The sequence below is a fragment of the Nerophis ophidion genome, linkage group LG22, assembly GCF_033978795.1.
Source record: "Nerophis ophidion isolate RoL-2023_Sa linkage group LG22, RoL_Noph_v1.0, whole genome shotgun sequence".
Taxonomy (NCBI): domain Eukaryota; kingdom Metazoa; phylum Chordata; class Actinopteri; order Syngnathiformes; family Syngnathidae; genus Nerophis; species Nerophis ophidion.
In genome coordinates this window covers 9,114,303-9,141,382 of record NC_084632.1, presented here as the reverse complement: position 1 = coordinate 9,141,382, position 27,080 = coordinate 9,114,303, and the positions used below count along the sequence as shown (strand labels likewise).

At 39.8% G+C, this 27,080-nt stretch overlaps 1 protein-coding gene and 1 pseudogene across 3 annotated transcripts in view; one reads left to right on the top strand and one right to left on the bottom strand.

Moving 5' to 3' along the window:
* Positions 1-27,080, top strand: part of tle5 (TLE family member 5, transcriptional modulator) — a 116,166-nt gene that overhangs the window by 17,763 nt on the left and 71,323 nt on the right. The gene's annotated exons all lie outside the window — the stretch shown is intronic.
* Positions 2,934-3,052, bottom strand: LOC133540982 (5S ribosomal RNA; annotated as a pseudogene).

The window sequence follows — 27,080 nt, the reverse complement described above, 5'->3', positions numbered from 1 at the left end:
TTTAAAGTTAATGATTATTTTCCCCCAAAAAATCTTTATCAGTTTGAACATCAAATATGTTGTCTTTGTAGCATATTCAACTGAATATGGGTTGAAAATGATTTGCAAGTCATTGTATTCTGTTTATATTTACATCCAACACAATTTCCCAACTCATATGGAAACGGGGTTTGTATTTTAGCACAACATAGCGATAAACAAGTTTTGTCTTTGTAAGCGCAAAAACACAGTTTCATTCGATGAGGATAAACTCTTTGATGGAAATGTTGCTTGCTTCAATCGTTTAATGCCGAGTTTCTTAACAAGAGGGCCGCTCAGTCGTAATACACTTTTCCACCACTTGTGGCAGTAATGACAATATCTGACAAACAGAAGGAGTCTGGAGACAAAGTGCTACATTGTGTTTAGGACGCTGTCACGCCAAATTTCTTCCCCCCGGAAGAAACTACTTGAAGGACCCCAATGAGAGTGGAAGGCCCTTAAAGCAGCCCACACAGCTGCCTGTTTTAAAAGCATTATAATTGTCATAGGTGAAAAATAACGGTGAGGAAAAAATTTTAGCATTTCAGCATGCTAACCTTTCAAGCTATTTTTGCTTTGCTAATTTTGCAGCTGTAACCCTTAACGGTGAGGAAAAAATATTCGCATTCCAGCATGCTAACCTTTCAAGCTATTTTTGCTTTGCTAATTTTGCAGCTGTAATCCTTAAGAGTCAAATAACTTGGTATTGTCACGCCCTCATTGGGGTCCTTCAGGCATTTGAGGGGCTGCCACGCCAAATTTCTTCCGGGGGGAAGGTTTTTGTAGGGGGGAAGAAATTTTGCGTGACAACGCCCTTATCTGTTTTGTGCATTAATAAAAATTACAAAGTAACTCTCTGCTGTTTGTCGCCACACAGATCACAGCAGCACTCCCATATTTTTCAATTTGTATTAGTCACACTCGTTAAACCATTAATTGAGGCAACAGAGTATAAATCAAAGCTTTTTCTAGTCGATTTATCGTGACCTGTGTGGCGACTTACAGTGGGGCTTTTTTTTTTAATTACCGTATTTTCCACGCTATAAGCCGCCCCGTGTTATAAGCCGCACCTTTAATGAATGGCATATTTTAAAACTTTGTTAACCTATAAGCCGCACCGGGTCATAAGCCGCGCCTACGCTGCGCTAAAGGGAATGTCCAAAAAAACAGTCAGATAGGTCAGTCCAACTTTAATAATACAAACCAGTGTGCAAATGTGCAGTCACAACAATAGTAACACTCAAAATATAATGTGCAAATGTGCAATCACAATAGTAACATTCAAAATATTGCAGAGCAATAACAACATCAATAACTCAACGTTGCTCGAACGTTAATGTCACAGCACACAAAATAAACATTTAAAACTCACTTTCAGAAGTTATTCCTCATCAATAAATCCCTCGAATTCTTCTTCTTCGGTGTCTGAATTAAAAAGTTGGGCAAATACGGCATCCAAAATGGTGGGCTCCGTCTCGTCGAAGTCATCAGAGTCAGTGTCGCTGTTGTTGTCCGGCAGTTCTACGAATCCTGCCTTCCGGAAAGCTCGGACCACAGATGAGACCGATATATCCGCCCAGGCATTCACAATCCACTGGCAGATGTTGGCGTATGTCGTCCGGCGCTGTCTCCCTGTTTTAGTGAAGGTGTGTTCGCCTTCGGTCATCCATTGTTCCCACGCCGTTCGCAGTCGAGCCTTGAATGTCCCTTTGACGCCAATATCCAGTGGTTGGAGTGCTTTGGTTAATCCACCCGGAATGACGGCGAGTGTTGTATTAGTGTGCTTTACTTGTTTCTTGACACCATCTGTGATGTGGGCACGCATGGAGTCGTAAATCAACAGGGACGGAGCTGCGTGAACTTCTTTCAACCACTCGCTCATCTTTTCTTCATCCATCCAACCCTTCGAGTTAGCTTTTCTGATGACGCCGGCTGGAAAGTTTTCTTTTGGCAAGGTCTTCCTTTTGAATATCACCATGGGTGGAAGTTTCTGCCCATTAGCATGGCAAGCTAGAACCACAGTGAAGGACGACTTCTCATTCCCTGTGGTGCGAATATTTACCGTGCGTGCTCCCGTTTTATCCACAGTGCGGTTCACAGGAATATCAAAAGTCAGTGGAACCTCGTCCATGTTGATAATGTGCTCTGGCCGGATCTTTTTTTTCAGCTATCTTGTTTTTACAATATGCGCGGAAAGTAGCCAGCTTTTCTTGAAAGTCTTTTGGCAGTTGCTGTGAAATAGTAGTCCGTGTGCGGATGGAGAGATTGCGTCTTTTCATGAACCGGAAACACCAAGAAGCACCACCTTTAAAATCATCCAAGTGAAGTTGGCTTGCTAGCGCTGTTGCCTTCATGGGAATAGTGATGGTACTGACATTTCTGCTTGCTGCTCTCTGCTCAACAACCCACTGTTCCAGTTTGTCCTCCAACTGTTGCCATCTTGCTTTGTTCCCTCGGAAACTCTGTGTTGTCTTCTTTACTTGGCGCAGGTCATCTTGTTGCTTCCTCCATCTACGCACCATTGATTCATCCATCCCATCCATTTTCTACCGCTTATTCCCTTTTGGGGTCGCGGGGGGCGCTGGCGCCTATGTCAGCTACAATCGGGCGGAAGGCGGGGTACACCCTGGACAAGTCGCCACCACATCGCAGGGCCAACACAGATAGACAGACAACATTCACACTCACATTCACACACTAGGGCCAATTTAGTGTTGCCAATCAACCTATCCCCAGGTGCATGTCTTTGGAAGTGGGAGGAAGCCGGAGTACCCGGAGGGAACCCACGCATTCACGGGGAGAACATGCAAACTCCACACAGAAAGATCCCGAGCCTGGATTTGAACCCAGGACTGCAGGACCTTCGTATTGTGAGGCAGACTCACTAACCCCTCTTCCACCGTGAAGCCCAAAGCTTACAGCACCTGGTATTCCTAGGCAGTCTCCCATCCAAGTACTAACCAGGCCGGACCCAGCTTAGCTTCCGAGATCAGACGACATCGGGCGTGCTCCCGGTAGTATGGCCGTATGCCGACCATTGATTCATTCATGTTCAATTCTCTCGCTGCTGCTCTATTTCCGTGTTCTTCCGCATGACTAATTGCCTTGAGTTTGAATTCTGCGTTGTACGCGTGTCTCTTAGTATGAGCCGTTTTGTGGTTGTCTTTACAGAAACACACAAATGAAATTAATCGGATTAGCCGCGCGCTTCTTCTTCTACGGGGGCGGGTGCTTACCTTGGCAGTTGCGTACCGTAGAAGAAGAAGCGCTTCCTCTTCTACGGGGAAAAAAGATGGCGGCTGTTTACCGTAGTCGCGAGACCTAAACTTTATGAAAATAAATATTCATATTAATCCATATATAAGGCGCACCGGGTTATAAGCCGCACTGTCAGCTTTTGAGAACATTTGTGGTTTTTAGGTGCGGCTTATAGCGCGGAAAATACGGTAGTTTATTGGTGTACGAACGGTGAACTTAAGAAATAAGTAAAACAACAAAATATGTTTCCATATATTAGCCGCACCGGACTATAAGCCTCAGGTATATACATTGTGGAATGAGTCATTTACTCAGAAATATTTTGTAAATGTTTATTTACATACCCCTGCCACCGTGAAGCTATATATATATATATATATATATATATATATATATATATATATATATATATATATATATATATATATATATATATATGTGTGTGTGTACAGTATATATATGGAGCAGCATGGTGGGAGAGTGGTTAGTGCGTCTGCCTCACAATACGAAGGTCCTTAGTAGTCCTGGGTTCAATCCCAGGCTCGGGATCTTTCTGTGTGGAGTTTGCATGTTCTCCCCGTGAATGCGTGGGTTCCCTCCGGGTACTCCGGCTTCCTCCCACTTCCAAAGACATGCACCTGGGGATAGGTTGATTGGCAACACTAAATAGTCCCTAGTGTGTGAATGTGAGTGTGAATGTTGTCTGTCCATCTGTGTTGGTGCTGGGTGGCGACTTGTCCAGGGTGTACGCTGCCTTCCGCCCGATTGTAGCCGAGATAGGCACCAGCGCCCCCCGCGACCCCAAAGGGAATAAGCGGTAGAAAATGGATGGATGGATATATATATATATATATATATATATATATATGTATTTTTTTTTAAATTTATTTATTTTTTTACAAAACGTGGTTCAAAGATTGCAATGTGTGTGTATAATACTTTATGAGCGCATGAAACACATTTATCCTAAAATGATACATATATGTACTGTATATACAGTATTACCCTGGTAGTGCAATATACTTTTACCTTTTTTCATTACATCAATGTACAAACATAATCGGTCTAAATTCATAAGTAGTCTGGAGTCTTTTGGCCTTTTGTTGTTGACTTTTGCATCATGGTTGTGCTAGCGTGAACATTGTGTGCGTGCGTGTGTGTGTGTGTGTGTGTGTGTGTGTGTGTGTTGTGCATCAGCATTCAGCAATGGTTCCCTCTGAGAAGTGTGCTTGGGGGGCTAGGGGGAAGGTACGGTGGTGGTGCGCCGAGCTAACCCTTCCCTGGTGAACGGTGTGCTGGGTAGGAACAAAGCTCTCGACGGGGGTTTGCTTGATTGGGCCAGCTGGCCCCAACCCGAGCAGAGGCGCCGACTGGATGTGCCAAAACAACAACAGGAGAATTAGCTGCTCTGTTTAGCGCTCTGAGAAGGCCAAGAATGGTTGGACTGGAACAATGTGTATACATATAAGATGATGATTATTATTATTATTTATCTATCTATTGTAGCTCAAAAATACTTTTCTTTTATGCAACATTTTGTGGTCCTCTTGTTGCTTGGCAAACTAGTCCAGGCTCAATCACTTGGGAAGTTACAGTAAAACATCTTCTATCCAAGGAAATGAAAAGTTCATCCTTTAAAAGCATGACCCATTTACAACCCTATGACTTCCGTGTTAGGGGAATCACGGAAATTGGCCAATAAGAATTGTAATGCTCAAGGTGGAAAGTGTTGTGCGTGCATACACATGTTTTAAGTAAAATTTTCTCTAAGCTTTTACAAACCCTGTTTCGATATGAGTTGGGAAATTGTGTTAGATGTAAATATAAACGGAATACAATGATTTGCAAATCCTTTTCAACCCATATTCAGTTGAATATGCTACAAAGACAACATATTTGATGTTCAAACTCATAAACTTCATTTTTTTTTTTGCACATAATAATTAAAATAATTATAATTTGAATTTTATGCCTGCAACACATGCCAAAGTATTTGGGAAAGGGCATGTTCACCACTGTGTTACATCACCTTTTCTTTCAACAACATTCAATAAACGTTTGGGAACTGAGGAAACTAATTGTTGAAGCTTTAAAAGTGGAATTCTTTCCTATTCTTGTTTTATGTAGAACTTCAGCCGTTCAACAGTCCAGGGTCTCCGCTGACGTATTTTACGCTTCATAATGCGCCACACATTTTTGATGGGAGACAGGTCATGACTGCAGGCGGGCCAGGAAAGTACCCGCACTCTTTTACTACAAAGCCATGCTGTTGTAACACGTGGCTTGGCATTGTCTTGCTGAAATAAGCAGGGGCGTCCATGATAACGTTGCTTGGATGAAAACATACGTTGCTCCAAAACCTGTATGGACCATTCAGCACTAATGGTGCCTTCACAGATGTGTAAGTTACCCATGCCTTGGGCACTAATACACCCCCATACCATCACAGATGCTGACTTTTGAACTTTGCGCCTATAACAATCCGAAAGGTTATTTTCCTCTTTGTTCTGGAGGATACCACGTCCTCTGTTTCCAAATATAAATTGAAATGTGGACTCGTCAGACCACAGAACACTTTTCCACTTTGCATCAGTCCATCTTAGGTGAGCTCGGGCCCAGTCAAGCCGGAGGCGTTACAGGATATTGTTGATAAATGGGTTTTGCTTTGTATAGCAGAGTTTTAACTTGCACTTACAGATGTAGCGACCAACTGTAGTTACTGACAGTAGTTTTATGAAGTGTTCCTGAGCCCATGTGGAGATATCCTTTACACACTGATGTCAGTTTTTGATGCAGTACCGTCCGAGGGATCAAAAGTCCGTAATATCATCGCTTACGTGCAGTGATTTCTCCAGATTCTCTGAACTTTTTGATGATTTTACGGACCTTATATGGTCAAATCCCTAAATTCCTTGCAATAGCTCGTTGAGAAATGTTGTTCTAAAACTGTTTGACAATTTGCTTTCAAAGTGGTGACCCTCACCCCATCCTTGTTTGTGAATTACTTAGCATTTCATGGAAGCTGCTTTTATACCCAATCATTGCACCTACCTGTTCCCAATTAGCCTGCACACCTGTGGGATGTTCCATATAAGTGTTTGATGAACATTCCTCAACTTTATCAGTATTTATTGCCAAATGTCCCAGCTGGCATCAAATTCTAAATTTAATGATTATTTGAATTTTTTTTTTTTTTTTTTTATCAGTTTGAACATCAAATATGTTGTCTTTGTAGCAAATTCAACTGAACATTGTTTGAAAATAATTTGCAAATCATTGTATTCCGTTTATATTTACATCTAACACAATTTCCCAACTCATATGGAAACGGGCGTTGTATAGTTCTCCTCTTTTGTTGTAAAGAATTGTTGTACATTCTTGTCCAGCAGGTTATCTAGTTTGCCTTGTGCATCATTTGATATGTTTGCAAATTTACCAAATCATTGAATATCAATATTTAGGACTCAACAAATAAAGTGTTTGTTCTCTATATCCAACATGATAACTGCTTAGTGACTGAAGTGTACTTTTGTAGTAATTTGCCCATACTACTGCAACTTAAGTATAACAAGTAAAAAAAAACATAATTCTTAGAAATCTAAAAGGAAATTCAAGCTGCAAGCAGCGATGGACGGGACCGGCTTTTGCTGGTGTTTCCTGCCTTTACCCATACAACATTACTTTACCTTCACATTACCTACCTTCCCTACCTTCCCTGCCTCCTGGGGTCACACTGGTGCTTCTTTCTGTCACCCTTACACGCTGTTGCTTCCTGCCATCACCCAGACAACATATCTTTACCTGCACATTACCTACCTTCTCTGTATCCTGGAGTCAAACTGGTACCTCCTTCTTTAACCCAGTCAACATATCTTTACCCGCACAGTACCTACCTTCTCTGCATTGTGTGGTCACGCCGGTGCTTCCTGCTTTTAAGCGGCCATCTTGAGACGGCAGCAGCGCAGCAGTTCTTTGAAGGCTCGTAAAATCAAAACCGGAGCAGTTATTAAAACAATTTTCGCACCTTTTAATCAGAAGGGTTCAATCTCTCTCCTGTGCGTGTTTGAAGCCGACACAACCTAGGCGCTCAGAGGAGATAATGTTTGAAAAAAGGTGACAGGTTTTTACAAAACTTTTGTTTTGAAGGGGTAATTGCTAACTTCCTGTTGACGGCATGGCGCAGTGGGGAGAGTGGCTGTGCGCAACCCGAGGCTCCCTGGTTCAATCCACACCTAGTACCAATCTCGTCACGTTCGTTGTGTCCTGAGCAAGACACTTCACCCTTGCTCCTGATGGGTGCTGGTTAGCGCCTTGCATGGCAGCTCCCTCCATCAGTGTGTGAATGTGAGTGTGAATGGGTAAATGTGGAAGTAGTGTCAAAGCGCTTTGAGTACCTTGAAGTTAGAAAAGCGCTATACAAGTACAAGCCATTTATCATTTATTTTTGCTGAAGGATGTCAATTATTAAAATGTAGGTCTAAGTGAGACCTACATAGAGATTTTTGTTTCATGGCTTCACGGTGGCAGAGGGGTTAGTGCGTCTGTCTCACAATACGAAGGTCCTGCAGTCCTGGGTTCAAATACAGGCTCGGGATCTTTCTGTGTGGAGTTTGCATGTCCTCCCCGTGAATGCGTGGGTTCCCTCCGGGTACTCCGGCTTCCTCCCACTTCCAAAGACATGCACCTGGGGATAGGTTGATTGGCAACACTAAATTGGCCCTAGTGTGTGAATGTGAGTGTGAATGTTGTCTGTCTATCTGTGTTGGCCCTGGGGTGAGGTGGTGACTTGTCCAGGGTGTACCCCGCCTTCCGCCCGATTGTAGCTGAGATAGGCGCCAGCGCCCCCCGTGACCCCAAAAGGGAATAAGCAGTAGAAAATGGATGGATGGATGGATGTCTCTCTGACATTCCTACCGGAAGTTACAAGCAGTTTTGTCTGTGTTTTCTTCCTAGGAGCAGTTTTGTCTGTGTTTTAATCTTAGGTAGCGCTAGAGCGCAATTTTGAGTTTTGGGGTTTGGTTTTTTATTAGAAAGCAATTTTCACCAGTCCTGATGTGTGTGTCCAGTTTGAGTTTTGAAGGATTTTAAGGGGGTCAAATTAACGCTCAAAGAACCAGAAATTACATTTTTTAGGAAACTTTTGTTTTGAAGGGGTTTTTGACAACTTCCTGTTGATTTTTGCTGAAGGAAGTCAGTGTATGAAATCTAGGTCTAAGTCAGACCTACATGGAGGTTTTTGTTTCATGTCTCTACAACACTCCTAATGGAAGTTACAAGCAGTTTTGGCTGTGTTTTTTCCTAGGGGGTGCTAGAGCGCAATTTTGCGTCTTGGGGTTTGTTTGTTTTTTAGTACATGACAATTTTCGCCTGTCCTGATGTGTGTGTTAAATTTGGTGAGTTTTGAAGCATGTTAAGGGGGTTAAATTAAAGCTCGAAGAGACGGCGGATTAATAATAACAAAACCTTAGGAATACAATAGGGTCCTCTGTCCCTAAAAGATGAACTGATAGTTATGCCTTCCGTTCACCTCTTTGCTGCAAACATTGGGACTAATCTTACTTATCCCCCGCCTTTCCTCCTCCGTTTATGTTGTTGTGAGTAATAACCTTGGTTTTCGCAAGCAGACATCAATCATCTGCACAACCATACGGGGTCTAATCTTAAACCCCCCCCCCCCCCCCCCCTCCCCCGTCGTCCACGTCTGGCTTTAATCTCAGACATGCTCTCCAAACCCTCAGCCCCGTCTGCGTCACTATTTTCCCCTTCTCTTGACAAATTGCCCGTTTCCCTCGCCTATGCAATCTCCACACTCTTTCCCGTGCGTGTGTGTGTGCGTGTGTTGCTGTTAAATGCCTCCCCCCACTACCTTGTCACGTCCATGTTTGTGTGTGTGTGTGTGTGTGTGTGTGTGTGTGTGTGTGTGTGTGTGTGTGTGTGTGTGTGTGTGTGTGTGTCTGCAGGGCAGCGTGCCATAAGTGTCCTGTTTGTGTGCCGTTTCACTGCACGCTTGGCTGGCCTTGTGGGGGTGTGTGAGGGGGGGCAGGGTAGGGGGGGCTAAGTTGTGCCAAGTCTATGTTTGCAAGGGCACCTCACTCCAAGTGATAAAAGTAGAATAATCCTCTTTAAAGCATCTTAACGAGGTCAAATCTGTCGGGACTGCAAGAGGGTGGTGTGTGTGTGCGTGTGCGTGCGTGTGCGTGCGTGTGTGTGTGTGTGTGTGTGTGTGTGTGTGTGTGTGTGTGTGTGAGTAGGGAAATTGGACTAAGCTTTGGCTTGGTTTGTGAGAGATAATAATCAAAATCAAATTCCTGGCCCAAACAGGATTAGGGTCTTTCGGCGCTCCAAAGCCCCTGTCCAGAGCGGCTGAAGACACAATCCTTTACCTTAGCTGAAACACACACACACACACACACACACACACGCACTTGAGGTATCTACAGCAGGGGTGACCAACAGTTTTGAAACCAAGAGCTACTTCTTGGGTACTGATTAATGCAAAGGGCTACCAGTTTGATACATACTTAAGTAAATTGTCAGAAATAGCCAATTTGCTCAATTTATATTTAATAAAGAAATCTATATATATATATATATATATATAAAAAATGGGTATTTCTGTCTGTCATTCCGTAGTACATTTATTTTCCTTTTACGGAAGGTTTTTTCGTAGAGAATAAATGATGAAAAAAACACTTAATTGAACGGTTTAAAAGAGGAGTAAACAGGAAAAAAATGAAGATAAAATTTTGAAACATAGTTTATCTTCAATTTCGACTCTTTAAAATTCAAGTGGAAAAAAAGACAAAAACTAGCTGATTCAAATATTTTTCAAAAAATTTAAAAGATAATTTATGGATCATCATTAGTCATTTTTCCTGATTAAGATTAATTTTAGAATTTTCATGACATGTTTTAAATAAGTTAAAATCCAATCTGCATTTTTTTTAGAATATATAACAAATTGGACCAAGCTATATTTCTAACAAAGTCAAATCATTATTTCTTCTTGATTTTCCACTACAAAAATTTTAAAGGAAATTCAAAAGACTATGAAATAAGATTCAAATTTTTTTCTAACGAATTTCTAGATTTGCCAAAATATTTTTTTTGAATTTTAATCATAAAAAATCAGAAAAACCAGAAGCTAAAAGGAAGAATTAAATTAAAATGTATTTATTATTCTTTACAATTAAAAAAAAAAATACTTGAACATTGATTTAAATTGTCAGGAAAGAAGAGGAAAGAATTTAAAAGATAAAAAGCTATATGTGTTTAAAAATCCTAAAATCTTTTTTAAGGTTGTATTTTTTTCTCTAAAATTGTCTTTCTGAAAGTTATAAGAAGCAAAGTAAAAAAAACAAATGAATTTATTTAAACAAGTGAAGACTAAGTCTTTAAAATATTTTCTTGGATTTTCAAATTCTATTTGAGTTTTGTCTCTGTTGCTTGTAAATAAATAAAATTTAAAAAATAGAGGCAGCTCACTGGTAAGTGCTGCTATTTGAGCTATTTTTAGAACAGGCCAGCGGGCGACTCATCTGGTCCTCACGGCCTACCTGGTGCCCGCGGGCACCGCGTTGGTGACCCCTGATCTACAATATAACAGGAATGTTTTGGTTCGGGTTCTTGGACATACTCTGTGATAGTAGTACAGTTGAAGCTATTATTGAACCAAGAATGTAATCTTGTGTGATACTTTGTAAGATCCTATCCGTTTCATCAGCAGCTGTGGCTGTAAGCAACCTCCAGAGGTTTTTTTTTTTAAATCACCTCCACAAGATAGTAGTGTAGGGTTGTCCCTCTAGCAATTTTATACCAAAATGTATTTTGATACTTTTCAAAAATAAAGGGGACCACAAAAAATGTCCCTATTGTCTTTATTTTAACAGAAAATCTTATGACAAATAGTATTTTTTTTTTCTTGTTGCAGTCAAAGAAGGATTTTGTCATAGAATAAGATTCTAGACAAGTACTCGTTTAGTAGTAAGTAAACAACAAATACTCCTAATTAGTCTGCTGACGTATGCAGTAACATATTGTCATTTATACACATTATTTCGTACACATCATGGATTATTAATCTACTTGTTAATTTACTGGGGCGGCATAGCTCGGTTGGTAGAGCGGCCGTGCCAGCAACTTGAGGGTTGCAGGTTCGATTCCCGCTTCTGTCATCCTAGTCACTGCCGTTGTGTCCTTGGGCAAGACACTTTACCCACCTGCTCCCAGTGCCACCCACACTGGTTTAAATGGAACTTAGATATTGGGTTTCACTATGTAAAGCGCTTTGAGTCACTAGAGAAAAGCGCTATATGAATATAATTCACTTCACTACTGTTAATATCTGCTTACTTTCTGTTTTAAAGGCCTACTGAAATGAGATTTTCTTATTCAAACGGGGATAGCAGGTCCATTCTACGTGTCATACTTGATCATTTCGCGATATTGCCACATTTTTCCTGAAAGGATTTAGTAGAGAACATCAACGATAAAGTTCGCAACTTTTGGTCGCTGATAAAAAAAGCCTTGCCTGTACCGGAAGTAGATGACTTTCCTCATCCACAAATCTTTCATCCTCGCTCAAATTAATGGGGAAATCAACGCTTTCTCGGTCCGAATCGCTCTCGCTGCTGGTGGCCATGATTGTAAACGATGTTCAGAAGTGAGGAGCTCCACGACCCGTGACGGCACGCGAACATCATCTGCTACTTCCGGTACAGACAAGACTTTTTTATCAGCAAAAATATGGCAATATCGCGAAATGATCAAGTATGACACATCTAATAGACCTGCTATCCCCGTTTAAATAAGAAAATCGCATTTCAGTAGGCCTTTTAAATTTGCAAAAAATAAGAATTGTGATTTGGATGTGAACTGATTCATTTTAGCACCCCTAATAAAAATAATAATAAAAAAGTTTGATTTAAAAAAATATATAAACATAATGACACCAAAATCCTTTATAAAGTTATCATTTATGAAGTGAAGAAAAGCAAATGAAAAGAGACTTTAAACTCTCGAGTCCTGCCTCAAGTATCCTTGAAGAATATTCTCACCTCAGTTCTTCTTCTCACACTTACCTCCACCTGAGGCAGCAGCCTTTAAAGGGGAACATTATCACCATTTCAGAAGGGTTAAAACCAGTTCCCAGTCCATCCATCCATCCATCCATCCATCATCTTCCGCTTATCCGAGGTCGGGTCGCGGGGGCAACAGCCTAAGCAGGGAAACCCAGACTTCCCTCTCCCCAGCCACTTCGTCTAAAGTGGCTGGGAAAAAAAAAAAAAAAAGTCAGTTCCCAGTGGCTTATTTTATTTTTCGAAGTTTTTTTCAAAATTTTACTCATCACGCTATATCCGGAAAAACTGCTTCGAAGTGCCTGATTTTCACCATCGCTATATCCACCCGTCCATTTTCCTGTGACATCACTGCGTGCTGCCAATACAAACAAACATGGCGTATAGAACAGCAAGGTATAGCGACATTAGCTCGGATTCAGACTCGGATTTCAGCGACTTAAGTGATTCAACAGATTACGCATGTATTGAAACGGATGGTTGGAGTGTGGAGGCAGATAGCAAAAATGAAATTGAAGAAGAAACTGAAGCTATTGAGCCATACCCTGACAGACAACGGCAACAAGGACGAATTCGGCGATTGCTTTCTAACCAACGATTGCATCTTTTGACCACTGGTGCAACTTGAATCCGTCGATTGGTATGTGTTTGTTTGGCATTAAATGTGGGTGGAGGGAAAGGTTGGATACAAATATAGCTACGAATAAGGCATAATAATGCAATATGTACATAAAATCTGTGACATCACTGCGTGATGCCAATACAAACAAACATGGCGTATAGAACAGCAAGATATAGCGACATTAGCTCGGATTCAGACTCGGATTTCAGCGGCTTAAGCGCTTCAACAGATTACGCATGTATTGAAACGGATGGTTGGAGTGTGGAGGCAGATATCAAAAACGAAATTGAAGAAGAAACTGAAGCTATTGAGCCATATCTCGACAGACAACGGCAACAAGGACGAATTTGGCGATCGCTTTCTAACCAACGATTGCATCTTTTGACCACTGGTGCAACTTGAATCTGTCGATTGGTATGTGTTTGTTTGGCATTAAATGTGGGTGGAGGGAAAGGCTGGATGCAAATATAGCTACAAATGAGGCATAATGATGCAATATGTACATGAAATCTGTGACATCACTGCGTGATGCCAATACAAACAAACATGGCAGATATAACAGAAAGTTTTAGCTACATTAGCTTGGATTCAGACTCTGATTTCAGCGGCTTAAGCGATTCAACAGATTACGCATGTATTGAAACAGATGGTTGGAGTGTGGAGGCAGATAGCAAAAACTAAATTGAAGAAGAAACTGAAGCTATTGAGCCATATCCTGACAAACAACGGCAACAAGGATGAATTTGGCGATCGCTTTCTAACCAACAATTGCATCTTTTGACCACTGGTGCAACTTGAATCTGTCGATTGGTATGTGTTTGTTTGGCATTAAATGTGGGTGGAGGGAAAGGCTGGATGCAAATATAGCTACAAATGAGGCATAACTAGCATGTTAGCATCGATTAGCTTGCAGTCATGCCGTGCGCAAATATGTCGGGTTAGCACATGAGTCAATAACATCAACAAAACTCACCTTTGTGATTTCGTTGACTTTATCGTTGGAAATGCATCTGCTTTGAGTGTCGCAGGATATCCACACATCTCTGTCGTAGTATCGCTATCGTCGGTAGCGATGCTATGACAGAACAGAACAAACGAGGGACTTTCGCATCTTTTGACCACTGGTGCAACTTAAATCCGTCGATTGGTATGTGTTTGTTTGGCATTAAATGTGGGTGGAGGGAAAGGCTGGCTGCAAATATAGCTACAAATGAGGCATAATGATGCAATATGTACATACAGCTAGCCTAGATAGCATGTTAGCATCGATTAGCTTGCCGTCATGCCTTGCGCAAATATGTCGGATTAGCACATTAGTCAATAACATCAACAAAACTCACATTTGTGATTTCGTTGACTTTATCGTTGGAAATGGAACTGCTTTGAGTGTCGCAGGATATCCACACATCTCTGTCGTAGCATCGCTATCGTCGGTAGCAATGCTACGACAGAACAGAACAAACGAGGGACTTTCGCATCTTTTGACCACTAGTGCAACTTAAATCCGTCGATTGGTATGTGTTTGTTTGGCATTACATGTGGGTGGAGGGAAAGGCTGGATGCAAATATAGCTACAAATGAGGCATAATGATGCAATATGTACATACAGCTAGCCTAAATAGCATGTTAGCATCGATTAGCTTGCAGTCATGCCGTGCGCAAATATGTCGGATTAGCACATTAGTCAATAACATCAACAAAACTCACCTTTGTGATTTCGTTGACTTTATCGTTGGAAATGCATCTGCTTTGAGTGTCGCAGGAGCCCTGCGATGAGGTGGCGACTTGTCCAGGGTGTACCCTGCCTTCCGCCCGATTGTAGCTGAGATAGGCGCCAGCGCCCCCCGCGACCCCGAAAGGGAATAAGCGGTAGAAAATGGATGGATGGATGAGTGTCCCAGGATATCCACACATCTCTGTCGTAGCATCGCTATCGTCGGTAGCGATGCTACGACAGAACAGAACAAATGAGGGACTTTCGCATCTTTTGACCACTGCTGCAACTTGAATCCGTCGATTGGTATGTGTTTGTTTGGGATTAAATGTGGGTGGAGGGAAAGGCTGGATGCAAATATAGCTACAAATGAGGCATAATGATGCAATATGTACATACAGCTTGCCTAAATAGCATGTTAGCATCGATTAGCATGTCTGATTAGCACACTCCACGTAAGTCAACTTAAATCTGTCTCTGTTCGTGTTGTTAAACCCTCCAACAACACGCCGACGAGGCATAAATAATGTCTCCAAGGTACGGAAAACAGTCTAAAAAACGGAAAATAACAGAGCTGATTTGACTTGGTGTGTGTAATGTGTTTAAGAAAATAGCGGATTTCTTCCTGTTGCGACGTCACGGGTGAAAGGTCATCGCTCCGACAGCGAACAATTGAAAGGCGTTTAAAAATCGGCAAATTCACCCTTTTAGAGTTCGGAAATCGGTTAAAAAAACATATGGTCTTTTTTTCTGCAACATCAAGGTATATATTGACGCTTACATAGGTCTGGTGATAATGTTCCCCCTTTAATGGACACACAATGTGGACGAGCCGCAGTAACGGCCTTGATGGACTTGTTGCCATGGCGAACAACAACACAAGCTCGTGTGGAGGAGGAGACCCTTTATTAGTACTTGTGGCCATTGAGGAGCGGGAGGCAGATAACATCTAGTCATTAGCCACTGCTTACAATTCCACTCATTTGTCTCCGCCCCCAACACACACACACACACACACACACACGCACACACACTGCAGATTGAGATGTAAACAGTCAGGCGGTCCTTCAGGAAATACCATCCCCACACTCCCGTTATACCCTAAGGCAGGGGTGTCCAAACTTTTTCCACAAAGGGCAGCACACGGAAACATTTAAGCATTTAGATATTTTTCATTTTCAAACCATAACAAAATATATGTTTTTTTTTTTTTTTTTTAATCCTTAGAGCTCCTGGGGAGCATGGATGGTCTTGGTCACTAAAATGTTAAAAATAAGTCAAATTATTATTATTATTATTTTTTATTTAATGCTTACAGTAAATCTCTATATCAACTTGAGGTTGATATAAAGTAAAACAAATAAGGTTTTAGGCCTTTTCTGTCAAAGACAACTTTGTTTTTCATAGTAAAACTGAAATATGCAGTATTTAGATCAGAGTCGGCCAAAATTTAAAACTGAACAAAGCCGCGGGCCAAGGTTGAACCAATTAACCTTTTAATAGGGACCCAAACATGTTTGGCATTCAATATTGAACAAGCAAGGTTTATATAACTTTATAGTGACATGCAAAATCCAGTTTCAAATAATAATAATAATAAAAAAATATCAATGGCATGTCAAATACAATTTAAATAAAAATTTAATGTCTCTTTTCTATTTGCAGCCTTCTGAGGTAAATATCAAAATAAACTTTTCCACGGGCTAATAATAAATTTGTAGATAAATAACAATAATGAAAGAATCAAACACTCAAGCCTTGAAGTAGCAAGAGAAAGTGCATGAATAAAGCGTTCATTTTTGCTCAGTTTGCTACACTGGTTTGCTATAACACGGGGGGATGTATATTGTAGCATCCTGTAAGTGTTAGTGCTGCAAGGGGTTCGGGGTATTTGTTTTGTTGTGTTTATGTTGTGTTACGGTGTGGATGTTCTCCCGAAATGTGTTTGTCATTCTTGTTTGGAGTGGGTTCACTGTGTGGCGCATAATTGTAACAGTGTTGAAGTTGTTTTTTTTCTCTTTCTATCCCCTTCTGCTCCGGCCCGGCTGCACCAAATGATAATATAAATACATTTAATAAAGTCAAATTCAAATAAGGCAACAAGAGAAGTATCCTACACTTCTCTTTTGTAAAGTAAATCTGAACAGCCGATATGGACCTCTACATCAACTATATGATTTGCCTGAGAAGCTGGACAGGACAAAAAAAGAAAAAGTTGTTTATACGGCCACCCTCAGTGTGACCTGTATGGCTGTTGATCAAGTATGCCTTGAATTAACTTGTGTGTGTGTAAAATCTGCTCATATTGAGTGACTAGGCTGGCACAATGTTTGTATGTAGGAAAAGCGGACGTAACGCAAGGTTAAAGGGGAACATTATCACAATTTCAAAAGGGTTAAAAACAATAAAAATCAGTTCCCAGTGGCTTGTTGTATTTTTTGAAGTTTTTTTCAAAATTTTACCGGTCTCGGAATATCCCTAAATAAAGCTTTAAAGTGCCTTATTTTCGCTCTCTGTGAAGACACTGGCCATTTCCCTGTGACGTCATACAGTGCTGCCAATGTAAACAAACAATGGGAATAGCACAGCAAGATATAGTGTCATTGGCTCGGATTCAAACTCGGATTTCAGCGACTTAAGCGATTCAACAGATTACGCATGTATCGAAACAGATGGTTGGAGTATGAAAGTATTGAAGAAGAAACTGAAGCTATTGAGCGAATAGCTATTGACGCTATTCATAGCCATAGCATGGCCGAATAGCTGCGTTAGCATCGCCGGTAAAATGTGCGGACCAAACGATCAGGACTTTCGCATCTTTTGACACTGGAGCAACTTAAATCCGTCGATTGGTAAGTGGTTGTTTCGCATTAAATGTGGGTGGAAGGAAACGTAATATAGTTGCAAATGCATCTACAGGTTATCCATACATCTCTGTGCCATGTCTGCTTTAGCACCGCCGGTAAATAGCATGTTAGCATCGATTATTGTGGGTTCTTCCGAGGATGTCATAGTCGTAATGATTTGTGCAGTCCTTTGAGACATTTGTGATTTGGGGCTATATAAATAAACATCGATTGATTGATTGATTAGCGTAGCATGTTAGCATCGATTAGCTGGCAGTCAACATCAACAAAACTCACCTTTGTGATTTCGTTGACTATCGTTGCAAATGCATCTGCAGGTTATCCATACATCTCTGTGCCATGTCTGTCTTAGCATCGCCGGTAAAATGTGGAGACACTCCAGCACATTCAATGGGGGTCTGGCGGCAGACACTTTGGCATCTTCGGGCCAGTGGTGCAACTTGAATCCCTCCCTGTTAGTGTTGTTACACCCTCTGACAACACACCGACGAGGCATGATGTCTCCAAGGTTCCAAAAAATAGTCAAAAAAACGGAAAATAACAGAGCTGAGACCCGGTGTTTATAATGTGTTGAAAATGAAAAGGGCGGGAATGTTACGTCGGCGACGTCACATTCTGACGTCATCGCTTCCAGCGCGATTAACAGAAAGGCGTATAATTCGCCTAAATTCACCCATTTAGAGTTCGGAAATCGGTCAATAAAATACATGGTCTTTTTTCTGCACCATCAAGGTATATATTGACGCTTACATAGGTCTGGTGATAATGTTCCCCTTTAAAGAGAATGCTTAAGGAAGTGCCATTAAAACACGCCCCCAATATTGTTGTCTGGGTGGAAATCGGGACAAATTCGGGAGAATGGTTGCCCCGGGAGATTTTCGGGAGAGGCACTGAACTTCGGGAAAATCGGGAGGGTTGGCAAGTATGAGTATTAGCAGTGAATGCTGTGTTAGAGGGGCATTGCCGCTGTATGATACTGGTGGTGCCAGCTTTAATGTTAATTTGATATTACCTCAAGGGCCAAATGAAATTACACGGCCATATTTGGCCCGCGGGCCAGAGATTGACACCCATGATTTAGATAGATAGATAGATAGATAGTACTTTATTGATTCCTTCAGGAGAGTTTCTTTAAATAGCAACTAAAGCCCTCAAAGATCAATAATGCAGGACACCATTGATTTTTAATTATTTAATATTTTTGAGTAATCACAGTGAAAAGTTAAATAAAATTCACTAGATAGATAGATAGATAGATAGTACCTTATTGATTCCTTCAGGAGAGTTCCTTTATTTAGCAATCAAAGCCCTCAAAGATTAATAATGCAGGACACCATTGATTTTAATTATTTAATATTTAATATTTTTAAGTTATCACAGTGAAAAGTTAAATAAAATCCTACTAAATATATTTGAGATCCAAAAGGTACCCCACTCATAGAGTGATGCATTTTATTATTATTTTTTTTTACTTTTAGCACTTAAATTTCAAGATCAACTTCCGATATATCCGTCGACTTTAAGTTTGAACTATTATTTTGTTTGTTTTATGCTCTTTTGTCAAAAATCTGATGTTTTTATATGGCAACCACACAACATATGCAATGTTTTTTCCACATAAAACATTTTAAAGTGATAATTTTAAAGTAATAATTCATTATAACATGGATTTTTTTTCTTAAGCTGTTTGACAATTTGCTTACAAAGTGGGGACCCTCGCCCCATCCTTTCTTGTGAAAGACTGAGCATTTTTTGGGAGGCTGCTTTTATACCCAATCATGGCACCCACCTGTTCCCAATTAGCTTGCACACCTGTGGGATGTTCCAAATAAGTGTTTGATGAGCATTCCTCAACTTTATCAGTGTTTATTGCCACTTTTCCCAACTACTTTGTCACGTGTTGCTGGCATCAAATTCTAAAGTTAATGATTATTTGCTAAAAAAAAAAAGTTTATCAGTTTGAACATCAAATATGTTGTCTTTGTAGCATATTCAACTGAATATGGGTTGAAAATGATTTGCAAATCATTGTATTCCGTTTATATTTACATCCAACACAATTTCCCAACTCATATGGAAACGGGGTTTTTAATCATTTAATTGTGTGCGTGCGTGTGTGCGTGTGCGTGTGTGTGTGTGTGTGTGTGTGTGTGTGTGTGTGTGTGTGTGTGTGTGTGTGTGTGTGTGTGTGTGTGTGTGTGTGTGTGTGTGTGTGTAAGCAGGTTTCAGGTGGGACGGGAAGGAGGCGGGGCAGTAATTTCCTGAAACGACAAATCCCATTTTTCGCTGAAGACTGTCTCAATTGCCTCGCCAGTGCACAAAGCTTTTTAATGCTTTAATTACGTCTCAAAGGAGCAGGGCAGAATCGAATTAGACCTTGTCCTACATTTAAGTGCTGAGGGTGTGTGCGGGTGTGTGCGGGTGCGTGTGTGCGTGCGTGTGTGCGTGCGTGCGTGTGTGTGTGTGTGTGTGTGAGAGAGTGAGATGCAATTCCAGCATGTGAGGAAGAGGCTGTGTGGGCTGTATGATTCATGGCAGTGAATATTTGTCCCTCTAGCAGCCAAGCATCATACGCACAAGCTTATCACGCCCTGCACGCACACAAAACCTTATCCCTACCACACACACACACACACACGCACACACATACATTTGTGAGCCTTGTTGTTTTTGCACATATTTCCACGTCCACACAAGCCACCCTTTTGCACGATGTCGCCACCTTTTTGGTCAACAGCAGATGGCTTGCATCACTGGATTACTGCAGTATTTTTATGAATACACCAGTACCTCAACTTACAAGCTTAATGTATGAATACACCAGTACCTCAACTTACAAGCTTAATGTATGAATACACCAGTACCTCAACTTACAAGCTTAATGTATGAATACACCAGTACCTCAATTTACAAGCTTAATGTATGAATACACCAGTACCTCAACTTACAAGCTTAATGTATGAATACACCAGTACCTCAACTTACAAGTTTAATGTATGAATACACCAGTACCTCAACTTACAAACTTAATGTATGAATACACCAGTACCTCAACTTACAAACTTAATGTATGAATACACCAGTACCTAAACTTACAAGCTTAATGTATGAATACACCAGTACCTCGAGTTACAAGCTTAATGTATGAATACACCAGTACCTCAACTTACAAGCTTACTTTATGAATACACCAGTACCTCAATATACAAGCTTAATGTATGAATACACCAGTACCTCAATTTACAAGTTTAATGTATGAATACACCAGTACCTCAACTTACAAACTTAATGTATGAATACACCAGTACCTCAACTTACAAACTTAATGTATGAATACACCAGTACCTAAACTTACAAGCTTAATGTATGAATACACCAGTACCTCAAGTTACAAGCTTAATGTATGAATACACCAGTACCTCAACTTACAAGCTTACTTTATGAATACACCAGTACCTCAATATACAAGCTTAATTTATGAATACACCAGTACCTCAACTTACAAGCTTAATGTATGAATACACCAGTACCTCAACTTACAAGCTTAATGTATGAATACACCAGTACTTCAACTTACAAGCTTAATGTATGAATACACCAGTACCTCAACTTACAAGCTTGATGTATGTATACACCAGTACCTCAACTTACAAGCTTAATGTATGAATACACCAGTACCTCAACTTACAAGCTTAATGTATGAATACACCAGTACCTCAACTTACAAGCTTAATGTATGAATACACTAGTACCTCAATATACGAGTTTATTGTATGAATACACCAGTACCTCAACTTACAAGCTTAATGTATGAATACACCAGTACCTCAACTTACAAGCTTAATGTATGAATACACCAGTACCTCAACTTACAAGCCTAATGTATGAATACACCAGTACCTCAACTTACAAGCGTAATGTATGAATACACCAGTACCTCAACTTACAAGCGTAATGTATGAATACACCAGTACCTCAACTTACAAGCTTAATGTATGAATACACTAGTACCTCAATATACAAGTTTATTGTATGAATACACCAGTACCTCAACTTACAAGCTTAATGTATGAATACACCGGTACCTCAATATACAAGTTTATTGTATGAATACACCAGTACCTCAATATACAAGTTTATTGTATGAATACACCAGTACCTCAACTTACAAGCTTAATGTATGAATACACAAGTACCTCAACTTACAAGCTTAATGTATGAATACACCAGTACCTCAATATACAAGCTTAATTTATGAATACACCAGTACCTCAACTTACAAGCTTAATGTATGAATACACCAGTATCTCAATATACAAGTTTATTGTATGAATACACCAGTACCTCAACTTACAAGCTTATTGTAAGAATACACCAGTACCTCAACTTACAAGCTTAATGTATGAATACACCAGTACCTCAACTTACAAGCTTAATGTATGAATACACCAGTACTTCAACTTACAAGCTTAATGTATGAATACACCAGTACCTCAACTTACAAGCTTAATGTATGAATACACCAGTACCTCAACTTACAAGCTTAATTCATGAATACACCAGTACCTCAATATACAAGGTTAATGTATGAATATACCAGTACCTCAATTTACAAGCTTAATTCATGAATACACCAGTACCTAAACTTACAAGCTTAATGTATGAATACACCAGTACCTCAATTTACAAGCTTAATGTATGAATACACCAGTACCTCAATTTACAAGCTTAATATATGAATACACCAGTACCTCAACTTACAAGCTTAATGTATGAATACACCAGTACCTCAACTTCCAAGCTTAATGTATGAATACACCAGTACCTCAACTTACAAGCTTAATGTATGAATACACCAGTACCTCAACTTACAAGCTTAATGTATGAATACACCAGTACCTCAACTTACAAGCTTAATGTATGAATACACCAGTACTTCAACTTACAAGCTTAATGTATGAATACACCAGTACCTCAACTTACAAGCTTAATGTATGAATACACCAGTACCTCAACTTACAAGCTTAATGTATGAATACACCAGTACCTCAACTTACAAGCTTAATGTATTAATACACCAGTACTTCAACTTACAAGCTTAATGTATTAATACACCAGTACTTCAACTTACAGGCTTAATGTATGAATACACCAGTATCTCAATATACAAGTTTATTGTATGAATACACCAGTACCTCAACTTACAAGCTTAATGTATGAATACACCAGTACCTCAACTTACAAGCTTATTGTATGAATACACCAGTACCTCAACTTACAAGCTTAATGTATGAATACACCAGTACCTCAACTTACAAGCTTAATGTATGAATACACAAGTACCTCAACTTACAAGCTTAATGTATGAATACACCAGTACCTCAATATACAAGTTTATTGTATGAATACACCAGTACCTCAACTTACAAACTTAATGTATGAATACACCAGTACCTCAACTTACAAGCTTATTGTATGAATACACCAGTACCTCAACTTACAAGCTTAATGTATGAATACACCAGTACCTCAACTTACAAGCTTATTGTATGAATACACCAGTACCTCAATTTACAAGCTTAACGAATGAATAAAACAGTACCTCAACTTACAAGCTTAATGTATGAATACACCAGTACCTCAACTTCCAAGCTTAATGTATGAATACACCAGTACCTCAACGTACAAGCTTAATGTATGAATACACCAGTACCTCAACTTGAATACACCAGTACCTCAACTTACAAGCTTAATGTATGAATACACCAGTACCTCAACTTACAAGCGTAATTAATGAATACACTAGTACCTCAACTTACAAGCTTAATGTATGAATACACCATTACTTAAATTTACGAGCTTAATGTATGAATACACCAGTACCTCAACTTACAAGCTTAATGTATGAATACACCAGTACCTCAACTTACAAGCTTAATGTATGAATACACCAGTACCTCAACTTACAAGCTTAATGTATGAATACACCAGTACTTCAACTTACAAGTTTAATTTATGAATACACCAGTACCTCAACTTACAAGTTTATTGTATGAATACACCAGTACTTCAACTTACAAGTTTAATTTATGAATACACCAGTACCTCAACTTACAAGTTTAATTTATGAATACACCAGTACCTCAACTTACAAGCTTAATGTATGAATACACCAGTACCTCAACTTACAAGCTTAATGTAGGAATACACCAGTACCTCAACTTACAAGCTTGTTGTATGAATACACCAGTACCTCAACTTACAAGCTGAATGTATGAATACACAAGTACCTCAACTTACAAGCTTGTTGTATGAATACACCAGTACCTCAACTTACAAGCTTAATGTATGAATACACCAGTACCTCAACTTACAAGCTTAATGTATGAATACACCAGTACCTCAACTTACAAACTTAATGTATGAATACACCAGTACCTTAACTTACAAGCTTAATTTATGAATACTCCAGTACCTCAACTTACAAGCTTAATTTGTTCTGTCACAGAGCTCTTAACTCGTGGTTGGCAACCCGTGGCTCTAGGGCCACATCAGCACCGCATGGTGGCTCCCTGGAGCTTTTTAAAAAATCTATGAAAATGGAAAAAGGGGGAAAATATAGTTTTAGTTTTAATTTGGTTTCTGTAGGAGAACAAACATGAAACAAAACTTGCTAACTGTTAAAAAGCCCACTGTTGAATTTGTTTGTGTTTTTGCTTTACTGATGAGTGTATTTTGCGAGCACCTATTTGTCCTACTAATTCTGGCGGTCTTTGAACTCACCGTGGTTTGTTTTCTTGTACAACTTTCTTTGACGCTGCCACAGAAAGACATTTTGCCTCCTTTTGTTCACCAAAAGTTTTATGCTGGGCGTGACAGCACAAAGGTGAGCTTTGTTGATGTTATGGACTTGTTGGAGTGCTAATCAGACATATTTGGTCACTGCATGACTGCAAGCTCATCCATGCTAACATGCTATCGAGGCTAGCTGTATATACTGACAGTTGTTTGTGTGCCATGTTGTTCCAGACCACAGCAAATGTTACCCAGCTTGGAAAGATTGTAATAAATCCATTAGAAGAATGGACATTTGACATTTCCTATAAGTTGGACACACACATTTATACCTTTGGCCATTCTGAGACAGTCAGTTCCAGGAGTTATCTCCACCCTCTGACAAGACTCTGTTTACTGTTTTCCAATGTTGTAGAAATGTGTAGAATAAATATTACATTTCAACATTTCTGTTTTATATATATATATATATATATATATATTTTTTTTTTGCGTCAGCCTGCGACACATAGTCATTTTGATAGTAGGCTAATATAGCTAATATAGACACATCATATGTTGCCTTCATTAAAACATTTACTGTACATACGACTTTTTAATTCATTTTGATAGTAGGCTAATATAGCTAATATAGCCCTGCGATGAGGTGGCGACTTGTCCAGGGTGTACCCCGCCTCCCGCCCGATTGTAGCTGAGATAGGCGCCAGCGCCCCCCGCGACCCCTAAAGGGAATAAGCGGTAGAAAATGGATGGATGGATGGATAGACACTTACATCATGTGTTGTCTTCATTATAACACTTTGTAAGACTTTTAAAGGTCATTTTGATAGTAGGCTAATATAGCTAATAATATTAGCTATATTAGCCTACTATCAAAATGACTTTAAAAGTCTTATATAAGTGTTACAATGAAGGCAACACACGATGTAAGTGTCTATATTATGCTAATATAGACACTTACATCGTGTGTTGCTTTCATTATAACACTTATATAAGACATTTAAAGTCATTTTGATAGTAGGCTAATATAGCTAATATGGACACTTACGTCATGTGTTGCCTTCATTATAACACTTATTTAAGACTTTTAAAATAATTTTGATGGTAGGCTAATATAGCTAATATAGACACTTACATCATGTGTTGCTTTCATTTTGCGGCTTTAGAAAAAAATTTTTATTGTTGTAATTTTTGTCCAATTTGGCTCTTTCAACATTTTGGGTTGGCCACCCTTGTTTTAACTTGTATCTTGTGTCTGAAATAGCAGGCTTGAGCGTGGTCTACTGTAGATGATCTTACTCACCACCTTTTGTAGAAGAAAAGTGGCTTAAGATTGTTTGTTTTGACTGACTGATGAGTGGCTTAAAACAACACTGTACTGTTGTTAAGCGTCTTTATGTTTGCACTCGGCCTTTTAATGCTATTACAGCCAGCAGCACCCGCTTAGTGTGAAGATAAAGATGCTCCACACGGGATACACCCAGGATAGGACAAACAGTAAACACGACCTTAAAGATAGTAATCACATGTTGCCATGTCAACAAAATAAATACGGTAAGACTATTTAGTTTCATAAATAGTCCAGTGCTCGTTTTGTAGTTCAGATGTGGCCTGCCACTTAATTTTATTTGGCCCTCGAAAGCCTGGAAATAATATGTATTAATAAAGTACTGTAACATTTCTTACTAAATGTAATTTTTTCTATTTGGGGAGAAAGAATTATTACTGCCGGGTCAAACTCGTTTACCAAAATAATTAGCGCATGCTTAGTATTACCACCGGGTCAAAGTCGTGACACTTCCCCTGTCATCATTTTCAAAATGTAGGAGGCTGCTTTCAATACCGGTAATTCTAAATCGCATGAAAGGAAGAAGATTAAGAGCTATTCAGTAGGATTTAATATACCTGTGGAGCCGGCGGTCCGACAGACAGGCAGGACACGCTGGAGCCCGGCCCAAGATGGCGGCGAGGAGACGGCGATTGAGCGGAGAAAAAGAGCAACCTGGTTTTATTGAAAAATAAACAAAGTCAAATTGCTCAAGCCATGTCCTTCCTTGGTGGTCATGGGAACCCGCAAGACGACGGCTTGAGACCGTCACAATACCGTAGCTGCGTCTGTCAAATATGAGTCATTAAATGACTCCCGCCTCCTGGTGGTAGAGGGCACTAGTGATCCTTCTTGCGACTACTCGGCTGCAGAAGAAGGGACAACAAGTCACGTGATATGTGCTGGAGGAGGTAACAAAGGAAGATCTCCATCGAGACAGAGAGACTTTTAAAACTGAAGAAAGATAAGGAAGACTTCTATGAACAAGTTATCGATGCTTTTGATCGGAAGGAGCTAGCATGGACTATATTTATAAGTAAAGGGAAGAGCATAATAACGTTTTTGTTTTTTTAATTAAATGGGCTTTTCATGATGGTATCCTTACATCACACTCTAATTTTTACTGCATGACTTTGGTAAGTGCCGGTGTGAGAAGACGTTTTAAAATAATTAGCGCATGCTTACTTTTACCGCATGCCTTTGGTAAGCGCAGGAGTGAGAAGAGGTTTTAAATTAATTAGCGCCCCGGCAGCAATTCAAGGAAATACGGTATGTACTAAATATAATCGCAAATTATGTTAACTTAAATATTGTCTAATTGTGCAAAAATGTATGATCAAACATTCAAACTACGTTTTAAATAGAAATAAATACTACTAATAATGATTTCAAAGCAAGT